The sequence below is a fragment of the Aotus nancymaae genome, unplaced genomic scaffold (assembly GCF_030222135.1).
Source record: "Aotus nancymaae isolate 86718 unplaced genomic scaffold, 86718_ANA_hifiasm-v0.15.2.pri h1tg000022l_1, whole genome shotgun sequence".
NCBI lineage: Eukaryota > Metazoa > Chordata > Mammalia > Primates > Aotidae > Aotus > Aotus nancymaae.
The window spans coordinates 35126336-35145306 of record NW_026988435.1 but is presented as its reverse complement, the minus strand read 5'-3'; the positions used below and the strand labels follow the sequence as shown (position 1 = coordinate 35145306).

Here is an 18971-nt window from a genome sequence, read left to right as displayed (position 1 = left end):
ATTTCCCACCATGCTGACCGATCTCCTACACCTTTCATTCTGCCATGTGAAGACACTGCAGAACCTTGAGACAGCCCTCATTAAGTCTACTCTAAATCCCACCCTGTGTGCCTCTTTCTTCTACTTCAGTAATTGCTAGGTCTACAAATATACCCTATCTTTATCACACATATTCGATCCCACAGCTCACTGCCTGGCCCACTGGCTTAGGGCAATGATCAAGCAGACCTACAAGTTATGACATCACTGCTTGACCAAGCCACTCAATTGCATCAATTTTGCCACCAAAATTGGAGAAACTTAACTAAACAATTTCAACTTACCCAAAGACTAGCCAAACAAATTATCTTGCAACGCCCAGATTGCCAGCTCACAGGCACATCCCCTCCTTCTACAGGTATTAACCCTAGAGGACTTGAACCTAATCAGTTATGGCAAACAGATATTACACACGTCCCTGAATTTGGAAAACTAAGATACGTACATGTATCCATTGATACCAGTTCTCACTTAAGTAGTGCACATGCTCTTCCTGGAGAGTTCACCCAATATGTTATTAAACATCTTTTTTAACTTTTGCATTTATGGGGTGGCCCACAAAAATTAAACCTGATAATGGTCCAGCTTATGCCAGCTCAACATTTCAACAATTTTTTCACATATGGAATGTCCAACATTCCACAGGCATTCCATATAACCCCCAAGGACAGGCCATAGTAGAGTGTGCCCACTCCACACTTAAAAATATACTCAGAAAACAAAAAGAGAGAGTATGGACAAGGACCCTGCAACAATACTACCACAAACCTTATTTACCTTTCATTTCTTAAATTTAGATGATAAATTTCAATCAGCCATAGAAAAGCATTTTGCAAAAATTTCTCAAGACAAAACCCGCAGCTTTATGGAAAGATGTAAATAGTAATGTATGGTGTGGTCCAAATGATTTGCTAACATGGAGAAGAGGAGATGCTTGTGTTCACACGCCCTCAGGCCTTCTTTGGATTCCAGCACCATGCATCAAACCCTACCATGGCGTGGTTAGGACCCAACCCAGTACCAGAAATGAAGGAAATGACCCTGCAGGACCCACAGCCCCAGATGATGTGGCTTCTTCGGACAACACAGCCCCAAATATCACCTGGGGATGCTGAAGAAGATGACTCAAGAGGCTGAGTGAATCCTGCTCTGGACACAGACACCATTCACCCCAGATAATTTGTTCCTTGCTCTGCTCTTTGTTGTACATTACAACTGTCAAGGATATTGATCCTTTTTATGCTCTCGCTTTCCCTGACACCCATTCCTGCTACACTCTATGGGGCTCATCTCTTAGATCCACCTTTTTTCCGCCCTGCTACCTGGGAGGACACACCCTTCCCAGCCTCTTATAACGTAACTGCTTGGCTAGGAGGGACTGACTTATCCCCAGTGGGGTCCCTCATTAATGGCACACATTAGACTAAGGTGCCAGGTAACACTACATATCTCTCCACTATCCTCCCACTGTGTAAGTTATAAAAGTTCTAACCCTTACTGTATATCCACCCAAACACAATTACGGCTACATCATGGCAAAGGAAATGCCTTAACATTCTTGGTTGCAGGTAGCCTCAAACCGGGCAACACAACCAATGCCACTTTTCCCAACATTCCTCTCTGCGCTAAAGAATGAAGCCGAGAAAGTAATGGATTCCACTTTGGCTGAAAGGTCTGTCATGGGGGACAAGGCCGTAGCCTCTAGTTAGACAATTATAACATCTTAGACTGGAACCACCACAGCCATTTGCAGGGTGACCATACTGATGTCCGTGTTCATTGTGGCATCAATCACAGTTTCATAGGCACGTTCCTCTCCCCTATGATTTGGGCCAATGGGGGATGGGATATCCCAGACCCTAAGTAGAGTCCATGCCACCCCAAGACACTTTATGGCTCCTGGGACATCTTAGCACCTCATTAACACCTGGCATGGGACATATCATAATTCCAGTAACAATTATACTATGACCTTTATTCATAATAACACAGATCAGTGCCTAATTTGCACTACCCATCCATATGTTTTCCTTATAGGAACCAATATTTCCATTACACCCCAAAACTCCACATTTGTGACCCAAGTGCAGGGACAGACTTGGTTCACCTCATATGTCACTAATTATAATATATCTAGTGTCATGGTACTAAGGAGACAATCTGAGGCATTCCTGCCAGTCGATTTGGCATGCCATTGGCAAGGTTCCTCTGCTCTTGCCACCTTAGAACATGCCCTGTCTCAGGTCAGACACAAAGGATTCATAGGTACACTTACAGCCTTTGCAGTCTCAGCCATAGTCATCTTAGCAACTGCTAGTGTTGCTGTGCCTCTATTACTGAATCAGTACAAACAGCTACCTTTGTAGCTAACCTGGCCAGAACTGTGTCTAATGAACTTCTCCTACAGCAAGGTATAGATCAAAAGATTCTCGCATGTCTGCAAGCCCTTGAGGTTGCCTTGGAATACATAGGGGAGAGACAAGATGCACTGGCATTCCGACAGCAATTAAACTGCCACTGGGAGCATAAACATATCTGTGTCACTTCTCTACCTTGGAATCAATCAACATAGTTGAGATGAGGTGAAACAACACTTCTGGGGAACCTTTCATAATAATTTAACAGCAGACGTAAAGCAACCTAAAACTAAAATTCTAGAATCCTTAAACACCATAGATCTACACGCCCAACAAACAGCCATATGGAAGGATATTCGAGAATATTTCTCTTAGATAGACCCCCACTCCTAGGGGTCCCTCCTTGATTGGAAAAGAATGTTACTGATTATACTCATGTTCGTCACATGTTATTTACTAATTCTAGGATGCAAAGCTGGAGCACGAGTTCTACCACTACACCTGACAAAACTGTTGCTACACACATATGTACTCTTCAATCAACAAAACCTGATGCGAAAAAAAAAAAACAGAAAAGGAGGAGACGTAGGAGATCAGTCAGGGTGGTGGGAAAAATTATAGGAAAGACAAAAACCTCCTCGGAAGGCCGGGAGGTTTTGCAAAAGCTTCAGGAAAGGGTTATGGCTGAAGGCAGCCTAGTCCTCTTAACTTGAGCTAATGGCAGAGGGCAGATAACAAGGGAGTAAAAATGAATTTATCTAGAAAAGTTTATTTACCACCTTCTTCACAGAACTGGAAAAAACCACCTTAAACTTCATATGGAACCAAAAGAGAGCCCGCATAGCCAAGTCAATTCTAAGCAAAAAGAACAAAGGGGGAGACATCACACTACTGGACTTCAAACTATACTACAAGGCTACAGTAATCAAAACAGCATGTTACTGGTACCAAAACAGAGATATAGACCAATGGAACAGAACAGAGGCCTCGGAGGCAACACAACATATCTACAACCATTCAATCTTTGACAAACCTGACAAAAACAAGCAACGGGGAAAGGATTTCCTATTTAATAAATGGTGTTGGGAAAACTGGCTAGCCATATGCAGAAAGCAGAAACTGTACCCCTTCCTGACACCTTACACTAAAATTAACTCCAGATGGATTAAAGACTTAAACATAAGACCTAACACCATAAAAACCCTAAGAGAAAATCTAGGCAAAACCATTCAGGACATAGGTGTAGGCAAGGACTTCATGACCAAAACACAAAAAGCATTGGCAACAAAAGCCAAAATAGACAAATGGGACCTAATCAAACTCCACAGCTTCTGTACAGCAAAAGAAACAGTCATTAGAGTGAATCGGCCACCAACAGAATGGGAAAAAAGTTTTGCAGTCTACCCATCTGACAAAGGGCTGATATCCAGAATTTACAAAGAACTAAAACAGATTTACAAGAAAAAAACAAACAAGTCCATTCAAAAGTGGGTGAAGGATATGAACAGACACTTTACAAAAGAAGACATACATGAGGCCAACAAACATATGAAAAAATGCTCATCATCACTGGTCATTAGAGAAATGCAAATCAAAACTACATTGAGATACCATCTCACACCAGTTAGAATGGCAATCATTAAAAAATCTGGAGACAACAGATGCTGGAGAAGATGTGGAGAAATAGGAACACTTTTACACTGTTGGTGGGAGTGTAAATTAGTTCAACCATTGTGGAAGACAGTGTGGTGATTCCTCAAGGACCTAGAAATAGAAATTCCATTTGACCCAGCAATCCCATTACTGGGTATATATCCAAAGCATTATAAATCGTTTTACTATAAGGACACATGCACGCGAATGTTCACTGCAGCACAGTTTACAATAGCAAAGACCTGGAACCAACCCAAATGCCCATCGATGATAGACTGGACAGGGAAAATGTGGCACATATACACCATGGAATATTATGCAGCCATCAAAAACGATGAGTTCATGTCCTTTGTAGGGACATGGATGAACCTGGAAACCATCATTCTCAGCAAACTGACACAAGAACACAAAATCAAACACTGCATGTTCTCACTCATAGATGGGTGTTGAATGATGAGAACACAAGGACACAGGGAGGGGAATATCACACACTAGGGTCTGCTGGGGGGAAATAGGAGAGGGACAGCGGGGGGTGGGGAGTTGGGGAGAGATAGCATGGGGAGAAATGCCAGATATAGGTGAAGGGGAGGAAGGCAGCAAATCACACTGCCATGTGTGTACCTATGCAATAATCTTGCATGTTCTTCACATGTACCCCAAAACCTAAATGAAATTAAAAAAAAAAAAAGTTTATTTACCTATTCCTCCAGAAACCAGCCTTTGATTATCCATGTGGAGGACTGCCTCCTACTTGGGGGTCGACAGAGTTAATTACCCACAAATCCTGTTTGCTCCAAGCCTTTGTCATTAAATCTGTACTAAATAAATTCAAGCATCTCCTGCTTATTGGGGCCACATTTTCTCATCGGCTGTGCTAAGCCATGTGGTCCCCTAGCCACGCTGACAGGCAAAATACCTGTGTCGGCGAACTCCTTTCATCCATCACTCAGCCAGAGTCTGTGGGACAGACTCAGCAAAAGGTATACATATATATACACCTCCCATTGGGATATATATATATAAGGAAGGCGGTCAATACAGCAAGAGTACTGGATACAAATTACAGAGCAATCAATGAGGGATGATGGTGAAGAGAGAGCAGCAGCCAGGCCTTCATACCATTGCAACCTCCTGTTGGTATATGTATATATATATAATACCACCAATTGGTTTTGTTTCTCTGGAGAACTCTGATTAAACCAATAAAGATAAATAAGTAATATATATATATTTATACACACATACAAATGGAAAGAGATATACATGTATGTATATACATATACACACATGTGTGAATGTACATGCATGTATATATACATTACATTCATGTATATATACATGTATATGCAGGTGTACGCACATGTGTATGTGTACATGCATTATATACATGCATGCATATGCAAGTATATACATGCATATGTGCATGCATGTTTGTATACCTAGAGAAATTTATTTTAAAGAATTGGCTCACATGATTGTGGAGGCCTGGCAGGTCTGAAATCTGCAGGGCAGTCTGGTAGGCTCAAGACCCAGAGAAGAGTGGATGTTGCAGATTCAAGTCTGAAAGTAGGAGGAGGCAGAATTTCTTCTTCCTCAGGGGACCTCAGTCTTTTCCCTTAAGGCCTTCAGCTGATTGGATGAAGCCGCCCCGCATTATGGAGACGAATCAGCTTCACTCAGAGTCTACAGGCTAAAAATACCCTTCCAGCAATGTCTAGACTGATACTTGATCAAACGTCAGGGCACCATAGCCTAATCGAGTTGACACACAAAGTTAACATATCATATCTATTGTTTGATGCTTGCCACTAGAAATTAATCTCCATGAGGGCAGGAATTCTTGTCTATTTGATTCACTGTCCTAGCACATAGACCACTGCCTTGCACACAGTAGGCATTCCATTAACTATTTATGGAATCACTTCATAAGTATAAGAATTGACTACGAAAGTCACTTTATATGGATAGTCAGAGAAGACCTCTCTGAGGAGCAATATTCAAACTGAGACCCAAAGACTGAGAATGAGTATGGCACGTGCAGAGGTTGGGGAAAAACATTCAATACAAACAGACCCAAAGCTGCTGCAGTGCAGAGGTGAGAACGAGCATGTCCACAGAAGGAGGTCAGCACAGCAAGAGTGCTGGATACAACATACAGAGCAATCAATGAAGGATGATGGTGAAGAGACAGCAGCAGCCAGGTCTTTAGAGCGAGCATTGCAGTCAGGACCTCTTTGCACAATTAGAAACAGGCACCCTTTCCTTAGAGCAGAGCTCCCCCCATGGCAGGACATAAGAACAGAATCAAGTTGGATGTCAGCCCCTTGGCCACTTGGGCCATGCACCTTGGAAAAACACAGGTGGCTCAATTTACCCAGTGATGCAAGTCTGACTCATTGGAAAAGGACAGAAGGAGGAAGACCCTAAAAAGGCTCCTGCACAGACAAGTGATAAAGGCTCCTTGGGCAAGGGTCATGGCAGCAGCATGGAGAGGTGGACTAATGGTGCCTGATGACAGATTCAATGTGAGGGATAAAGAAAAGGGGAGGCAGGAGTGCTTTCAACTGAGTTGCTATAACAAAAGTCTATACCATAGACTGAGTGGCTTAAACAACAAATATTTATTTCTCACAGTTCTGGTTGCTACAGAGTCCAAGATCAAGGGGCAAGCAGATTCAATATCTGGTAAAGGACTCCCCATCTATGAACCAGAGGCCCCCTTACCCGTGGGTAGATGGTGTCTTCTCACTGTATCTTCACATGGCAGAACAAAAGCTCTCTGTGACCTCTGTATTAGTACGTTCTCACACTGCTAATAAAGACATACCCAAGACTGGGTAATTTATAAGGGAAAGAGAGGTTTAATGGACTCACAGTTCTACATGGCTGCGGAGGCCTCACAATCATAGTGGAAAGTGAAGGAGGAGCAGAGACATGTCTTGCATGGTGGCAGACAAGAGACGTGCCAAGCAAAAGAGGGAAAAGCCCCTTATGAAGCTATCAGACTTCATGTGAACTCACTTACAATCACAAGAACAGCAGCGTGGGAGTAGCTGCCCCCATGATCCCTCCCACCGGATCCTTCCCACAGCACGTGGGGATTATGAGAACTACGATTCAAGATGGGATATGGGTAAGGACACAGTCAGGCCATAGCCACCTCCTTTATAAGGGCACTAATTGCTTTCATGACCTAATCACCCTCCAAAGGCCCCACCTCCTAATACCATCACATTAGGGGCTAGGATTTCAACATGGGAATTTTGAGGAGACAGAAACAGTCCATAGCAGAGAGTAAGAGGGAAATCATTATCAGTAACTCCAAGTTGGAGGCTCAACAGCTGGGTGTGTGATGTGCTATGACTGAGATAGGCCAGTCTGAAGGAGGAAGGTATATCAGATGGAGGGTGGCTTGGGGTCGTGGAGTGGGAGGAAGATTAGGATCTCGGTTAGACACCAGGTGGACATAGTAAATAGGCTGTGGACATACAAGCCTGGAATTTAGAAGAGAATACTGGCTGAAGATATAAATTCTAGAGTCTGAAGCATATATTAATAGATGGATTTGAAGCTCTGGCCCCAGATGGGACTACCTAAGGATGAGGAATAGAACAGAGAAATGAAGAACACTGGGGATATCCCCTGCAATTTTTCTGCGCTATGCCTCTAATTTCCACGTTTTCTTCAATAATCATATTGCTGTCGTTCAAATATGTACTCAAAAACTTGATCCCCAGGGTGGAGGTGTTGGGAAGTGGACCTTTAAGAGGTGTTCAGGCTCTACCCTCATGAATGGATTAATGCCATTTTCACAGGGGTAGGTTCCTTATGAAAGGACAAGTTCAGCCCCCTTCGTCTCTCTCCATCTCTATCTCTACCTCTAGCCCTCTCTTCGCAATTTCTCCCTCTGTCATGGGGTAACACAGTACAAAGGCCTTCACCCCATATGGCCCCTGATCTTGGACTTCCCAGCCTCCAGAACTGTGAAAAAATACGTTTCTGTTCTTTATAAAGTACCCAGTCTCAGGCCTTTTGTTGCAGCAGCACAAAAATGGACAAAACCACTTATATTAAGGCTTGAGTTAGAAAAATGAAGAAATATCAACTTCTGAAAGATGAGAGGGCATCACATTGAGGTTCCTTTCCATTGGAAACAGATGGTGCATTTGGAAGAGAAAATTGAAGATGATGCAATGAAGGGAGGATTCTGAATAAGAGCGTGGGCAGAGCTGAGGGAACAGACATGGGAGGGGAGGTCCTCTGAGGGTAGCAAAAGCGGGGAGCACATCTCGCCCCGGGACTTGAAGGAGCATAGGAGGGAGGGGTGTCTAAGTCCAGATAAGCTGTGATCAAAGACAGAGAACTACAGCGATTCCACAAACAGCCCCAGCAGGGAGGCAGCCAGGCAAGCCAAGCTCCCACCTCTCTCCTCATCCACGTGCAGCTCTGACTGGGGACTTGCAATGGCCAAACCCAAGGAGAACCCAGGGGGCAAGGAGAGAGGTGGGAGAGACTCAAGATTCACCAATAACTCTCAGGCTAATCCTCCTCTAACCTCAAGCTTAATTACTGTATGGACCTTATATTATTGATAAGTAAAGGGTCAAAAAACCAATTTTTTTTTTTTTTGAGATAGAATCTCACTCTGTCACCCAAGCTGGAGTGCAGTGACATGATCTTGGCTCACTGCAACCTCCGCCTCCAGGGTTCAAGCAATTCTCCTGCTTCAGCCTCCTGAGTAGCTGGGACTACAGGCACATGCCACCACACCCAGCTCATTTTTTATATTTTTAGTAGAGATGGGGTTTCACCTTTTGACCAGGCTAGTCTTGAACTCCTGACCTCAGGTGATCTGCCCGCCTCGACCTCCCAAAGTGCTGGGATTACAAGTGTGAGCCACCACGCCAGGCCCAAAGAAACCTATCTTGAGACATCCCTTTTTCAATCCTTTAGATGCTTCCACATGGAATGTGAGACTTGGCATCTGCACTTTTGGGGATTTAGCAAAAATAAGATAAAAACAGCTTCCTTATCACTTCCTGTCATGCCTTATGTATGGGAATTTAATATTTGACAACAGTGGACATTTAAATCAGAAGGGAAAAGACCAGCCATTCAATAAGCAATGATGCGACATGTGGTTATCAACTGAACGGAAAAAATGAGTTAACCCCGACTTCGTGCCAATAATACAAATAAATACCATCAGGATTAAAGCCCAAAAACATTTTTAAAGTATTAGCTAGAAAATAGAGGATAATGTGTTTATCCTCAGCTTTCTTAAGAGACAAAAAGCAAAAATCATACCAAAAAAATAATAAATCTGTTCATCTGTAGTAACTATAAGAACGTGCCTGAAGACCTCCAACTACAGGGAGCATCATTGTCCAAGGGCTCAGCTGCTGGACTCTGAAGTCCATCACCAGGTGGCACTGAGGCCATGTTTCCTATCAGATTACAAGGCACAGTGGGGATGTACTAAGGTAGACCACGCTTGGTTTCATGGCTGTGAGAGCCATACACCACTCAGGGTCCTGAACTTAGAAGAGACCCATGCACTCACTTGGGCTCCTGAACTCAGAAGGACCCTGTGCTCAGTTTAGCACTCTGCTATTTTGTCTTGAAATTCTCTCTCTTTTTTTTTGTTTTTGTTTTGTTTTGTTTTGTTTTTGTTTTTGTTTTTGAGACAGAGTTTCACTCCATCACTCAAGCTAGAGTGCAGTAGCCCGATCACGGCTCACTGTAGCCTTGACTTCCCGGGCTCAGGTGATCCTCCCACTTCAACCTCCTGAGTAACTGCAACTAGAGGAGCATGCCACCATGTCTGGCTAATTTTTTTGTATTTTTTGTAGAGATGGGATTTCACCATGTTGCCTAGGCTGGTCTCAAACTCCTAGGCTCAAGCAATCCACCTACCTAGGCCTCCCAAAGTGCTGGGATTATGGACATGAGCCACTGCTCCCAGCCCCAAATTCTTAATATATTTTTAACAAGGAGTCCTGCATACTCATTTTGCACTGGACCCTCAAATTATGCAGCTAATCCTTCCTGCAGACAGGACTCCTCTGATAGCCAACGTCAGCTCAAGGACCACATGGCATCCTTGTGGAATCTTCTTTAAACTTCGTATCAATAGAGGACACTTCCACTCACCCTTCCTTCCCTTCATCTCTCAAGGACTAAGTGTGAGAGGTATCTCCTTCCCATTTTATCACAGGTATTTGCCCTAATAAAATTCCCACACACTTAATCCAATTTTAACATCTGTTTCTTGGAGGATCTAGAAGCTTAAGCGATAACTAAAGAGGTCAGACAATGCAGGTGGAAAGACAAGAATTTCTGGCTTCCTCACCTATTGCGTGATGGACCAAGAGAATAAGGTCTGGGTTGGTACATGGGACAAGGATAACCCCTGTTACAAGGAATGGCTCTAATGTGACAGATTTCACCAGTGGTGTGACTTGGTCAAATATCCAGTGACAGAGAAGCCTGTGACAGGTGCAATGATGTGGGCTTTGAAGAATCTGGCGGAACAAAGCCTAAAAGACAACACTGTGGGTTGAGTAATGTGAAGTCACGCTGACATCCTGCAGAAAGAAGATGACAGACTGAGGATTGATTACCAGCAGTAAATGGCCAAGGATGAGAGCCAGAGGAACTGGTGGGGGCAGCCCACGAAGAGGCCGTATCCGCTGCAAGGGAAGAACTGACACAGGCCAGTCGCAGGCTAGAGGCAGTTCTGTTGCAGGCAGCTCTGGAGATGTTTAAAAGTTCAGCCAAGGCAAGTGTGGAAGGCAATGGGCAAGTCCCTGATGAGGCAAACCTGGATGGATGCAACCCGATCTGTAGAATAAAGCCAAACAAAAGCAAGGAGAAAGAGAACGGGTCCCGGTCATATCGCATGAGCTCCTGGATCCAGTCAGACCTAAAGGCAAAATTCATCTCTGGACTTTTCAACTTTGAGAACCAGAATGATTTCCTTTTGCAAGGACAACTGTGAGTTGAGATTTTTGTCACTTACACGGCAGAGTCCAACCACAGCTTTCCCTTGGATACCTTTTAACACAGAGAAGCATCTTCTCCTTATGAAATCCAGCCACAACAAACATTCTACATGCTTTCTTTCATGTTTTTGCAGAAAAGGGGGAAATCGTGGACTCACACAGAGCATGATTCCATAAGTTTGGTCTTGTTTCAATCAAGAAAATCCTCATGGCCGCCTGGAATCCACTTCATTCCTTCATACTCTGCAGCCTGCTTTGAGGCTTCCTGTTGGCGGACAATTTGTTTTACATAAAATGGCTCCAGATTACTTTTTAAACCCCATCTTATACAATCTGGCTCTTGAACTAAGCTCCTTAACTCCTGGGGGGCTTACAGCCTGGCTTTCTGCTGATGTGAATTTCTTCTTAATCCTTAGAAGTTCCAGACCTTCTTCCTTCTAATATTTTACAACACATTTTGAGAAGGCGAGATAGACGTGGGGCTGGGGACTGGATGTGGTTTCCTTACCCAATTGGCAGGGAGTGTTGAAGGCCAGTTGTGACTTAGTTGTGACAATAAAATTCTTGAGATTATTTTCAACTCATTTCAGCTCTTCTCATAACACAAAAAGCACAACATCTCAGAGACTTCTACTCAGAAAAAACTGGTTTATAGTGTCGGGAGCTGCGAATGCATTGATACATGATTGTTGATTGTATATAGCTGTTTAATCAGCACATATTTACTGAGCACTAGAGCATTTTGCATTATTGTTACCAAATATTTGCTGTCCCTCCCTATGGAAAGATTGTATTTCCCTGTCCCAGTGACATTCAATGAAGCCATTTAACTTGTTTCGCCCATGAGATGTCAATAACAGAAACCTGTCTAATGCCCAGACGGAAGCTGTAAGAACGAATGTCAACTTCACTGTGTTTTTAATTCACCCCCACTAGGGACAAGTAGTGTTCCAGATAGAGGCCGCTCTGTTAGCTGCAGTCCAAAAGTCAGCTCATACTCAAACTGGAGACACAGACAATGCACCATGGACGTATACTGTGAGCAAGAAGTAAACCTTTCCTGTTGTAAGTTACTGAGATGTAGGGGACATGTGTTACCGCAGCTTAATATAGACTACCCTGAACCACACGCATACTCACTATGCATGGTACTGATGTATACACCTACAACTATTAGGCTCTGGCCCCAAAATAGCTCTGCTTAATGAGAACTTCTATTAAATAAAAGCATTCCCTATGCCACAAAAGACTTCAAATTTTCCTTAGGCAGCAGAACCTCCTTCCCCACATACAGGGATTATCAACTATGAAGCAGACACCAGCAGAGCTGCTCTGGTTGGAGGAGTGAGGGCCAGAAACTTGGCAGTTCTGTCTCCCCAAAGACCAGGCCCAACCCAGTGTCAGATATCTGGCCAACACTCAGTGAATATTTGTTGAATAAATAAACAGATATACTATTTCCTGCAGAATTCATTAAGGACTCTCAGGAAACATAGTGTTCCATGGAAGAAGATTTAAAATTCCCTTTAACAACAGGATGGTCCCTACAGGTTGTTTCAGATGCAGTTGTCAAATGTATACGTGGAGAAGAAGAGAACAAGAGCAGAGACTCAGGTGAGGATTCAGATCTTATTTCAGCCGGTGATTCTTCCATCTTTCCAACCATGGTTCTGCAAGAGATGTTAGTGATTGTTATTAAATAGTTTTGTTAAGTGTTTCCCATGGCATCTTTTTCCATGGTCCAGCCAACCACAGACATGCTAATAAATAGAGAAAAGGGACGAAGACAAAAGATCTAATCATTCACACATTGAGTAACTAGTCCTAAAGCAATCATTCAACCCCCTGTATGGAATGCGTGTATTAGAGAAAACGCTGGGGAAAAAAAATACCTGATAAACCCTAGAGAATCGACTCAGAATTATACTATCTATTTTCTGGTTTTTGAGACAGGGTCTTGCTCTGTTCCCAAGGCTAGAGTGCAATGGCATGGTCATGGTTCACTGCAGCCTCCATCTCATGGGCTCAAGTGATCCTCCCACTTCAGCCTCCCGAGTGGCTGGGAGTACAGCCACATGACACTGCGCCTAGTTAGTTTTTTTATATTTTGTAGACATGGAATGTTACTATGTTACCCAGGCGGGTCTCAAATTCCTTTGCTCAAGCAAGCCTCCCGCCTTGGCCTCCCAAAGTTCTGGGGTTACAGGCACAAGCCACCATGCATGGCCTCAAAATCATACTTTCAATATAAAATGAATTCCTCTTTGTACTAAATCTCTGTTTCTCCTTCTCTCTCTTCCCATAAGTGTAGACTGCTGTACACAATGAACCCGATGTTTATATTATTCTAGTAACAGTGACCTGTTAGCAAAAGATTCTGTGAGAAGAATAATGGGGGTGGGAGCTCTGCTGGGAAGATGGTAGGTAGACTAAAAACCTCCCTCAATAGACTCCTTGCTCGGAAGCTAAGCAGGGTCGGGCCTGGTTAGTACTTGGATGGGAGACCACCTGGGACTACCAGGTGCTATAGGCTTAAAAAAAAAAAAAAAAAAGACTCCTTGCTATGCTGCCTAAAATGCAGGTTTTTAAAAACCCTTTTAAAATGTATAGTTGAGCTCACAAGGCAGAAGGAAAGAAGAAACCCTAGCGGCCCCATGGAAGAGAGAACTGGAAAGTGGTATGTAAGCTGGAACTGTGGGTGTGCTGGGACCTGGCTGTTGGTCTGAATAACCAAGGCACTTAGGTTTCAGTGCTTATGTGGGAATAGTTGCTGAGGCATTAGGCAAGATGAAGAGGGAGGAATTAAAACCCTTGTGTGGATCTGAATTGTCAAAGAGCTGCAACCTCAGCGATTGGGTGGTATCTTAGCTCAGGCTACTACAACAAATTAACAAATTACCATAAACTGAGTGGCTTATAAGCAACAGAAATGCATTTCCCACAGTTCTGGAGGCCGAAGTCTGAGATCAGGGTGCCAGCATGGTCGCGTTCTGGTGAGGGCACTCTTCTGGGTTGCAGACAGCCATCTTCTCATTGGAGCCTCATGTGGCAGAAGAGGGTAAGCTACCTCTCTAGGATCCCTTTTGTAAGGGTCCTAGTCCCACTCATGAGGGCTCCACCCATTACCTCCTGAAGGCCCCACCTCCCAATCCATCACAATGGAGATTATATTTCAACATATGAATTTTGGGGAGATAAAAATCTTCAGTCCCTAACTGGTGGGCCAGAAAAAAATTTATCTGTCAGCTCAGTGGAATAGTTAAGAAAGGAAGCTCATCTCGTCACCTTTTGAAAGAAAGAATTCTTTAACATTTCTTTTGTTTTTTACAAATTTAACATGTCTTTTTCACTCTTAGGTTTCTCTTTACTCGTGCTCTAGTTATAAAGTACTTTAGGTTTTGAGCGGTCTGCTGCTAAACCTATTTTTCCCATAAACCCTTCTTGTTTTTAGTATGTAATTTCCTGAATGCAAGACCTGATTTTTCTAATATACCAGTAGTGTGCAAGATGTTATGCTTGGTGTCCTTGGAGAAAAACAGATGACTGGCACAGGCCATATTACTGAAGCCCACGCGACCTAAGAGAGAAAATAAAAGCAACTAAAATAATTATGATATGACCAAAAATGTGGCAAGGTCCACGTATGAAGTACAAAAAGTTCAAAGGAAATTCAGGCAATTTGGGCTTTTCAGCTAATACTTAAAAAGGAAAATCTAAGAACCTATTAGTTACTTGGGAAGAAAAGTTAACATTGCTATTACAAAGTTGCTGATCGCTTTTAGCATTTCTTAATTTTATTGGCAATACCTTGGATTTCATGTGGACTTCCTTTTTCATGTCCAGTTTTATTTGTTTAATATTTTAGTTAGTAACTGTTCTACATTACTTCATTATTAATCTTTAGAGTGTATAAATAGTCTTGGAAAAAAATCAGTGGCCCTCCAGTGAACCTCTACTTATGCAGGATGTTTATATGAATAACCCATGGTAGATGCAAATCTTTATCAAAAACATGTCTACTGTTGAAAGGGATAAGATCACAACCATTCATATTTTAAGAAAGATAAAGTCTCTCTACTTAGCATCTGTACTCTGTGAGATGAATCCGAAAAAGCACAGATCAATAAATATCACCTGTTGCCCAGGCTGGAGTGCAGTGGTATGATCTTGGCTCACTGCAACCTCCATCTCCTGGGTTCAAGCAATTTTCCTGCCTCAGTCCCCCAAAATATCTGGGATTATAGGCACGCACCACCACATCCAGTTAATTTTTGTATTTTTAGTAGAAACAGGGTTTCACCATTTTGGCCAGGCTAGTCTTGAACTCCTGACCTCAGGTGATCCACCCACCTTGGCCTCCCAAAGTGCTAGGATTACAGGCGTGAGCCACCATGCCCTGCCTTTAAATTTTTTTTTAATTTCTTTTTTTTTTTTTTTAGCTCCCAACCTAATTTCTGAATGCAGAGCTTTTGAAATATTATTGGGGGGGGGGTTTCTTCTAGACAGTTTTCAACTCACATTATTGACACTGATTTTCAAAGAGCAATAATCACGTCTGCTGTTCTATGATTGTACCAAACTGGAAAAGGATTTATTAATTTTTAGGGTTGCCATATGGAGCTGAGGCATTAGGAGAGGGAACGAACCAAACTACACTGCCCAGCAGAGAGGGCAGAAGGTGAAAAACACCCCAAATTCCCATTCTACCTTCTTGTCTTCAGCCAGTGCCTTCCACCAGCCAAACCCAAATGGAAGGCAGAGGTTAAGGAAGCCCTCTGATGTAGATCATAAAGATGAACCTTGCAGGACACCGAGTAAGGTGCACAGCTGGAGAGCGGAGATAGAGACACAAATGGAGACTGCCCAACACCCATTCTTATGTCACTTTGCATGAGATTTAAAGTCAGAGTAGAAGCCAAGTTGCCTAATTGGGAACCAGTTTGCAACTCTTGGGTAGGGAAGGGCAGAACACCTTGATCTGCTATTACATTAAAACAATAAGAAGTACATCAAGGTTCTTTTAGAAAAACTAGGAGTTCCAGTTGCCAGACAGTGATGTCCATCATGGACATGTTTTAGAGCCTTTTTTTTTTTTTAACTTTTGAGACAGTCTTGCTTTGTCACCCAGGCTGTAGTGCAGTGGCATGGTCTCGGCTCACCACAACCTTCACTTCCGGGGTTCAAGTGATTCTCATGCCTCAGCCTCCCAAGTAGCTGGGATTATAGGCATGCACCACAACGCCTGGTTAACTTTGTTATTTTTAGTAGAGATAGGGTTTTGCAGGTTGGCCAGGCTGGTCTCAAACTCCTGGCCTCAAGTGATCCACCCACCTCGGCCTCCCAAAGTGCTAGGATTATAGGCATGAGAAGAGCTTTATTTTTAAAGATTTTAGTACTGCTGTAATCCCAAACAACTGGCTATACCACAAAAATGAAAATGAAATGGATTAGAAAACCACTTGCACCTGATCATTGGGTCTTCCCTATCCATGACTGGTTAAAAATCCAGTGAAAGGTAAATAAATAAATAAATAACCTTCTAAAAAATTCTAAAGAAATTTTGCTTCTCTCCTTAGCAGAGCTCCCTGTGAGTATATATGTGGGTGGGGGAGGGGTAACTGACAGCTCTAGTCTAGGTCATAGAGTTGTATTTTTTTAACTTTAAATGTATTTTTTTCTTAGACAACCTATATATGGCAATGTTTTTTTCTTAAAAACAATGCCTCCACTCCAAATAAATCATGGTCAAAATAAAGTGCTCAAGGTGACATCAGTCCCATTTGTCTTCAGTCCTGGTGTTGTGTGGATGACGAGCGGCAGCCGGTTATAATGACAGGTGATAGATCCAAAGCAATTGTCAAATCTGTTAACAGTTTTCCATTTCTAAATCATCCTTAAAGAAAATCATATACGGGGTCACGTTATCCTCATGGTAGTCCAGTAGAGCCAGCATGCCATCTGGATTCATGTCCTCAGAAATAATGAACTGGTAGTTTTTGAAATTAGCAAGGATATGCTGGATTTGTTCTGCAGTCCATCATAAAAGATTTTACTTTTTAAGGTCTCTGTTCTTCAAGTTTGCCTTTGACTCATTTCATGTAACCTTTGATGTACTTCTTGTAGGCTTCTTTTGTGGAGCTGGATTCTGGCAAGTGATGGTTCATGGTGATAACGACAGCCTCGGTTACTGTGCTTTCTATACCTTTACCCTAGGGGTCTTCAGTGGAGACGTTCTCACTAATGGGAAAGTCTTCAATGTTACAGTCTGTCCTACTGACCTTCTTGTCCCCCACCTCCAGGCACAGCCTGTCTCTGATTTCCAGGATCTTTGTAAAAGTCAGAGGATACCTCTCTGTGGCTGATGAGATCTCAGTAGGTAATAATGATGGCGATTGGAGGGAGTTGATGGTGGTGCTAGCTTAGGAGGAGCCTGGAGCTCAGAGCGAGCTCTGTGCAGCTGTAGCAGTGCTCAGGTGGAAGTGGAGAGCAGGTGGCAAATCCAGAGTTGTATCTCTTAAAACCAATGCCAGCGATATTGACTTCCAGGTCCTCTCTGTTGAACTGAAGGCATGGGAGATGGAGAAGAGAGTCACGGTTCCCTTCTGCAAGTTTCACCGGCAACTATAAAAACAACTCTGAGCACAGCACTGGCTGATGGACCACTTGCTCCAGCCAGTACCACCCTGGCAGGTGTAAGCACTGGCATGGGCTGGAAGACATTGAAATATTTCCCTCTGGTGACACTGTATCATCAAGGGAATGCAAATAAGGTCCTAATAGTTAAATTATCTCTGATGGTACCTTCCAGAGATTGCAAGTTTGACACAGAGTGCGAGCAAGCTAGATTAGCTGTCATTAAGTCACCTTCCTTTGTGCTCTAACACAGACTCGAGGAATCTTAGTACAGGAAGGAATCTTAGAGATAACAAACAAAACAGCTAACATAGAGGGGTGCTTACATTCCAGGCACTGTTCTAAGGGCTTTGCATAAAATGATCACCAAACATCCTCATTTTACTAATAAAAACCTGTAGCACACAGTGGCTAAACTAAGTTATCCAAGATCACTCAGCTGGTAGGCGGTTGAGCCAAGATCAAAAATTAGCATCCTTGCTTCCTCCACTGTACCATACTGCCTAGAAATAATCTAGGCAACATAAAACTCAATTGTCAAACGAGGCAACTAAGACTGGAGAGAACAGAATTGTCCAATGTCACACAACAAGTTACTGAGAAACCTAGAATTAGACCATCTTCTGATTCCCAAGCCATGGCATTTTCCATGATACAATGGAGAAAGGAGAAAACTCCACTATTTGACAGTTGCCTATTCTACATATTATGAAATGGAAGCAAAAATGATGAATGAATGAGAAACAGAAGAGAACATCTAACTGAGCTCTGTATTTTTCTAAGTCTAGGACTTGATATAATTCCCCTTTTCTTTCTTTGGGGTTGCTTGGGCAAAGCTGACATAAATAGCTCTCTATGTTCTTCTAATACTGGAGGGCACCACGCAGAGCAGTAAGAGTATGCACCATCAGAAACAGTATGCAAATTTGAATGTGAAGAAAACTCATTTGATTCTCCATCTGTCTCCCTGTTTAATTACTTAGCCATAAATTAGCACTTTTTACTAGCTACATTCAGCAAATGTGATCAATTCACTGACTTTAATGTCAAATAAGGAATATTTTTGACTTTCAAGTATTTAGCCTTTTAATTTACATTCACATTTTGAAATACAAATTAACTGTTGAAATCTACCCAAATACAATGTTGGAGGCTTTTTTTTTTCTGTCTTCTCATTAATGACATTTCTTTGATTGAATCATTGATGAGATGCTTTTTTGAAACTTGGTTTTTTCCCCTAAAGGGCAAGAAAATAAAGCGCTTTCAACATTTAAAGGAAATAATT

At 42.7% G+C, this 18971-nt stretch overlaps 1 protein-coding gene and 1 pseudogene across 3 annotated transcripts in view; both read right to left on the bottom strand.

Annotated features, from left to right (window-relative positions):
- The window catches only part of HUNK (hormonally up-regulated Neu-associated kinase), a 286592-nt gene that overhangs the window by 165864 nt on the left and 101757 nt on the right, over nt 1–18971 (bottom strand). The gene's annotated exons all lie outside the window — the stretch shown is intronic.
- The window catches only part of LOC105713504 (translationally-controlled tumor protein-like), a 51545-nt pseudogene continuing 48409 nt past the window's right edge, over nt 15836–18971 (bottom strand).